Genomic DNA, 7500 nt, shown 5'->3' on the forward strand with positions numbered 1-7500 from the left:
TGGTAGAAATAAAGGGATAAAAGGCGTTGACTGTCTCCCTCTATGAGACTATAGAAATAACCTTAAGATACTTCAACGTGTTCTTCAAAATTGCATTTTTCCTTATGATTGAAAAATAGCTGAGAAAACACTTCCACTAATTTTCAAAAATGATCTTGGGAAATTTTCGATTATAATAAAATATGATTAGAAGATGAAGTTACAATTTTATTTTAGATTATGGAAAAAAAATATCTTGCACTTAATTAAAATAACCTTTTATTACGACATTGTAGATTCCCTGGTTTAGACTTTTCATATTTACCCCTATGCACCTTACCCAGCACTACCCCTCCCCCACTCCCCCTTCCCACTTGGGTCACCCTCACCTTCCACCTCCCGTGTCAAATCTCTTAACTGTTACCCCTACCCCACCTTCCCCCACCCTCCATTACAAACAAAAAGAACATCGCTTTTAAAATGAACATTCCAAATCTGTGAAAAATTTAAAACGTTTCGACTACAAGGGTGGATGAAGACCAATCTTGAATATCAGAGAGAGAGAGAGAGAGAGAGAGAGAGAGAGAGAGAGAGAGAGCTGCGCAATCACCCACTCATTTGGGAGGCAAGGAAGTAATAATACCCTTGAATACAAAAAATGAGAGAGAGAGAAGAGAGAGAGAGAGAGATGAGAGAGAGAGAGAGAGCTGCGCAGATCACCCCACTTCATTTTGGAGACAAGGAAGCAATAATACTCTTGAATATAAAAATGAGAGAGAGAGAGAGAGAGAGCTAGAGAGAGAGAGAGAGAGGTAGAGGTTTGCTGTTGTCGTACGCAGCCTGGGTCTCCGGTACCCACACCTGCCTTTTGTTGTTTTTCGTCAACAGCCACACGTAAGGCGGCAATTTAACCATCCTCGATCGATACTTCAGTAGGCTTATGCTTCAATCCCTTTGTGGTCTGGGCCTACAGACCTCACACACTCTCTCTCTCTCTCTCCTCTCTAACCCTCCCCTCAGCCCTCTCTCTCTCTCTCTCCTCTCTCTCTCCTCTCTCTCTCCTCTCTCTCTCTTTCTGGCGGCAGGAATATAATGGCGGAGAGTTGTGGTAGATGGAGGAGAGTGAAGGTTTTGAGAATTCGGAAGATACGGATAAAAAAAAAGAGGAAAATTTTTAATGTAATGTTAATTTTTGTTTGATCTTAGGTTAGGTCTACATTTAGAGTTCATTGGTTAAAGTGAAAGTTAAAGTTAAAGATCATAATTGACAATCACTAGTTAATTTAGCATCTTTAACCCCCTTATTTGATTTACCGAATGTAAGAAATATAAAATTAAATGTATATTTGTATCTGTATAAAAATATAATAATTATTGTCAATAACTAAGTAACTAACTAACTATGAAAGGATGTAGGTCTATATTTATTTTCATTATGAATTTCGTTTTTTATTAGCATTAATTTTTCGTTAGTTTGCGCTTGTTTCACTTGTCGGAAAATGATACGGTTTTTGTTATGACCTTATAAGCAGCAGTAGTATTCTCTCTCTCTCTCTCTCTCTCTCTCTCTCTCTCTCTCTCTCTAACCCCGTAATTATAATTACAAGCGTTAAACCGACAGAATATAGGCCTACGTAAACCGAACATTGAAAAAAAAAAAATTACTTTCATGACAGGATTGTAGAATTTATCTCAAATATAATAAAAAAATAAACGATTATAATAATAATAATAATAATAATAATAATAATAATAATAATAATAATAAAAATAATAATAATAATAATAATAAATTTAGTATATTAAAAAACTGCACTTTATAAATGTCAGCCCGTAAAGATTATGCCAGTCTCTCTCCTCTTGAAATATTTCCTTCAACGAGGGAAGGAGGAAATGTTAGTCTTCTGTGACGGTAAAAATTCAAGATCCTATCTCCTGGAATAACATTTCTTTTGTGTGCATGAAAATTCAATAGATGCTAAAGAACATTTATAATATCTATGAAGCTTGTCCGTATTTTTTTAAAAGGGATTCTCCATTATTATTATTAAGATTATTACTATTCCTTCCTTGTCCATACAGTTTTTCTACCCTTTGTCCTCTTTGTCATTGTTCTTGCTTTGTCTCTTACTTACTTTTTCTCATCCTTGTTTTATCCTCCTCAATCTTCTAAGTTTTTTCTCATCCTTGTTTTATCCTCCTCAATCTTCTAAGTTTTTTCTCATCCTTGTTTTATCCTCCTCAATCTTCTAAGTTTTTTCTCATCTTGTTTAATCCTCCTCAATCTTCTAAGTTTTTTTCTCATCCTTGTTTTATCTTCCTCAATCTTCTAAGTTTTTTTTTTTTTTTTTTTTTTTTTACTGCAAGACTTATCATCTTACTTTTGAATTCATCTTCTTTTTCTAACAAGTTCCTCCATCCTTAGAAAATGTCTCTTTTGTTTAAAGAGTAATCTTTTCGATTTTGGAAGCTCCATTTCCTTATTTCGCCAACCATTTTATAAACTTAACTAAGTTACCAATATACCTATGGTAAGCAGCTCTTCAAGAGAAGGACACTCCAAAATCAAACCATTGTACTCTAGTCTTGGGTAGTGCCATAGCCTCTGTACCATGGTCTTCCACTGTCTTGGGTTAGAGTTTTCTCTTGCTTGAGGGTACACTCGGGCACACTATTCTATCTTATTTCTCTTTCTCATGTTTTGTTAAAGTTTTCAAAGTTTATATAGATGTTTATTTCAGTGTTGCTGCTCTTCCCTGTTGGAGCCCCTTGGGCTTATATTATCCTGCTTTTTCCAACTAGGGTTGTAGCTTAGCAAGTAATAATAATAATAATATACAGTAGTACATATATACTTTTCCCCAGCAAGTCAAATGCAGTTAATTCTAAGTCGTGCCCTCTCCATCATAAGGTTCAATACTACACAGTATTCTAGAAGTTTTATTCCACCTTTGATCAGGTTGTGGAATGATCTTCCTAATCAGGCAGTTGAATCGCTGGAACCTCAAAAGTTCAAACTCGCAGAGAATGTTTTTATGATGAACAGGCTGACATAAGCCTTTTTATAGTTTATATATGAAATATCTATTTTAACGTTGTTACTGATCTTGAAATATTTTCTATCAAGTATTCATTACTTAGACTTTATTTATTCTCTTATTTCCTTTCTTCGCTGTGCTATTTTTCCATGTTGGATCCTTGAGGCCTATAGCACCTTGCTTTTTCAACTAGGGATGTAGCTTGAATAATAATAATAATAATAATAATAATAATATATAATAATAATAATAATAATAATAATAATAATAATAATAATGTTTTAACTTTAATAAAACACCATGCCGCGTCTAACAATCTTGGGTAATACAAATCCAGTTATATACGTTGTATATTTAAAAAGTGAAAAAGCTTCAGCACTTTTTAAATATACAACGTATATAACTGTGTATTTTTAATACCCAATGATATTTTGTGTAGATACAAAGGCATGGGTTCGAATCTTGGCCCAGGTAGAGGCAGCAATAAATGAATTTTCCCTTGGGTCTTTATTCTATAGGCAGAGGAAATTTGTTACCAAAAACTATTTCTGCCTTAATATCGAAAAAAAAAAAAAATAAAAGTCACGTGCTCAAATCACAAAATTCTTAAATGGTCTAAATTACTGACACTAATGTCACCATTGCAAAGGAATTTCTTCTCCTGAATTACAATGGTTCAAATCTTAAACCTCTAGTGGGTTGGACAAATAAATTCTCTCTCTTATCGAGATAAAAAAAAAATGTTAAGAAAAAAAAAATTGGACAAATAAATTCTCTCTCTTATCGAAATAAAAAAAAAAAGTTGAAAAAAAATTTGGAGAAATAAATTTTCTCGCTTATCGGGATAAAAAAATGTGAAAAAGAGGAATTCTTAGTCAGGACACTAACAGTAGATTAATCACCTTGAAAAGCATGATGTTAATCAAAGTAGTAGGCTACACCTGTAGACCCGCCCCAAAAAAATTTCCCCTATATTATATAGAGCAAGCGTCTGGATATGTGTGTGTGTATATATATCCATATATATATATATATATATATATTCGTATATATATAATTTATATGTATATATATATATATATATATATATATATATAATTTATATGTATATATATACATGTATATGTATTTATATATATATTTATATACATATATATACAAATATATATATGTACTTAAAAATATATATTTATATACATATATATAAATATATATATATATACTATATATAATATATATATACATATATACTAGTATCCACACACAGAATGAAAGAGGTGGGATTCAAGCTCTCTCGACGTTCGAAAGGCAGGGGGAGGGTTTTTTTTTGGGGGGGGTGGTTAGAGAGGGAAGGCATTAGATAAGAAAAAATAATAGAAAAAAAAAGGTGTTAGGAGCGTAATTGGCGGCTAGCAGATTAGTCTAATGACCGCTACATATATCTCTTTTTCTTATTAAACTCCTTTGTTTCTTTTTTTTCCTCCCTCGTAATCACATACCACTTTTTTTTTCCTTTATTTCATTTATTTTCTTTTTGCGTCCAATTTCAAATGTGAGCCTTTTATAAGACGCACTAACATTAGCATACATTTACTCTCCTTGAGAGAGTGAACTGTAATTAACAGATAATAAATGTGTTCTATATATAAATAGATATATATATATATATATATATATATATGTGTACATATATATATATATATAGAGAGAGAGAGAGAGAGAGAGAGAGAGAGAGAGGGGAGAGAGGAGAGAGAGAGAGAGAGAGAGAGAGAGAGATCTTTTAACCGTCATAAATTGATCTATCTACTCATTCATCTATCTATACACAAACAAACAAACACACACACATATGTATATATATATATATATATATATACATACAGTATATACACTGTATATATATCTATATATATATTTGTATATATATAAATATATATATATATATATATATATATATAAGTATATATTAAAGAACACTTTTAGAAGGAGCGTTAATGAAAGAAAATCAACCGTACGAATGCTCATTGAAGAAAGAGCCCGAGCTAAATCAATGGCAGCTTAATACATTGGTAAGCAACGAATGTATTCTTTCATGCAGTTCACTCTACGAAAACACCTAATAATAATAATAATAAGAAGAAGAAGAAGAAGAAGAAGAAGAAGAAGAAGAAGAAGAAGAAGAATATTGAAAATGCCCAGCCTTTGTAAGAAAAATTAAAAAAAGAGTTAATAGTAAAAAATGTGGACAGATAGGAAAAATCTAACATCCAGGGATGAAAACAGAAATATCCCAAGAGATAGAAATGATTGAAGGACATTCTCGAAAGTGGGCGGTGGGCGAGGGTTGCGTCTCGGACGTTGGAGATGGGCGTTGTTAGAAGCGGAATGACTGAGTGTGGGAATTATTTGTGTGAAAAAAGATTACCATTTAATGGTTTAAAGGTCGCCCATAAATGGCAGAGGCAAAGGACAGTAAGGACATTGACAATGCCTTATCGAGCAGGACAATACCCTAGAGACTGACCATATATGCATATGATCACCGCTCAACCACACCCCCCCCTCCCAAGGAGAGCCAGACAATGGCTGCTGATGACACAGCAGATAGATCTATAGGCTCCCGCAAACCAGCCATCCTTACCTCACAAGGATGGTGAGGTTGCAGCGACCAAAGGAACTAACAAGTTTGCGCGGGACTCGAACCCCAGTCTGGCGTTCACTGTATGTTACCACATCGGCCACCACAACCCGCAAAACTGGGTGGGGGGTGGGGGTAGGCGGGGGGGGGGGAGGGGAGGAGAATTGGAGGTGGTCGGGTGCAGTCACTTGCTGTTGCACATAAATCTGATTTCTCCACTTTTGTCCATATTGGTCATCAGAAAGAAAGAGAGAAAATGATAACTTATCATTCGTGGAAGACTGCGCAGAACAGCTTACGAAATGGAATAATGCGCACTAAAGAAGTATTCCTGAAGGAAAGGACACAAAAGGTTCAAATTAGATATTTCAAGCTTTACATGATAGATACTCGGGCAACTAAGTTTGAACTATTGAAGAAAAATCACTGAGGAATGAGATAATTAAATCTGCATAATGTTACTTATAGCAATTACTCGATAAAAACCTACTCTTTGACTTGAAATTAAATTGATGATCATCCTTGCTATAAATAAGATAGTAGGATATCAAGATAACCTTGAAAAGCATTAGTATTGTCACAAACATCACCATTATAAATAGTAAATAAGATAGGTGATATGAAAGGCATCGCCTTAAGGTATTGGTCGTGTTATATGCTGGAAGGCATAACCGAATATCTGTCATAATGGAAAAACACTGGATTTCTAGGCCTGAGCAAAGGAACAGCCAACGAGAAACAGAAATTTATGTAAAATAGGTTTATCAGCTGTGTTGAATGGGATAGGGGTAGGGGGGGTGGGGAGTGGAAAGGATGTCTTCTGGAGTCAGGGGGGAAGGATAGGGGATTACCATTAACCTCCCCCTCCACCTTCCCCTACCCCATCACCGAGACGAAGTCTGGTTTGCGAGATGACTCGTTTTTCCTTCATTTCCTCTTGCTATTTCCTTCGACCGGTAAGGCTGTCTATAGGAAATTTACAACACTGGAAGCCAGCGAGTAATTCATTTCTCTCTCTCTCTCTCTCTCTCTCTCTCTCTCTCTCTCTCTCTCTCAGTATATATTTACAGTATATATATATATATATATATGTATATATATATATGTGTGTGTATCTATATATTGGCCTATAGATAAGAATATATTGTATATATGCACATATACATGTATGCATTTAACTATACGTATCAACACACACACACACACACACATTTTATATATATAAATATATATATATATATATATATATATATATACACCCAATAACCCTGTCTCGCCTTAACTTTGAAAATAAAAAAAAATACTCTCAATACCCTTACCACCTTCATTTGCGATAACCCTCATTAATTAATCAAATTATAAAAAGAACATACGGCCCGCTTCGGCTCTTTGAGCCAAGGTGATGATAGAATAACCATTATGTTAAGTAGTTGGATCCTGACGTCTGTCGCCTGTATTTTCGTACGCGTCGTCAGCTTTGGAACAACAATAACGTTGGACGTGTGGAACCAGGCATTCAAGGGCCATCTTCAAAGACATCATTTACTCTCAAGAGATTTTTGTTTTCTCCCTCCTGCTCCTCCTCTTCCTCCTCCTTCTCCACCTGCTCTTCCTATTCATCCTTCTCCTCCTATTCTTTCATCTCCTCTTTATTTCGTCGTCAAAGAAGACAAGAATGTATTGTCCATTTTTTTTTTTTAGATTTTTATTCCCATTTGTAGGAAATATATTTTATGTGCGTTATTATTATTATTATTATTATTATTATTATTATTATTATTATTATTATTATTATTATTATTATTATTATTATTATTACTTGCTAAACTACAACCCTAGTTGGAA

At 34.0% G+C, this 7500-nt stretch overlaps 1 protein-coding gene across 1 annotated transcript in view; it reads left to right on the forward strand.

Annotated features, from left to right (window-relative positions):
• LOC137631212 (uncharacterized) overlaps positions 1-7500 on the forward strand; it is a 113556-nt gene that overhangs the window by 64276 nt on the left and 41780 nt on the right. The gene's annotated exons all lie outside the window — the stretch shown is intronic.

The sequence above is a fragment of the Palaemon carinicauda genome, chromosome 39, assembly GCF_036898095.1.
Source record: "Palaemon carinicauda isolate YSFRI2023 chromosome 39, ASM3689809v2, whole genome shotgun sequence".
NCBI lineage: Eukaryota > Metazoa > Arthropoda > Malacostraca > Decapoda > Palaemonidae > Palaemon > Palaemon carinicauda.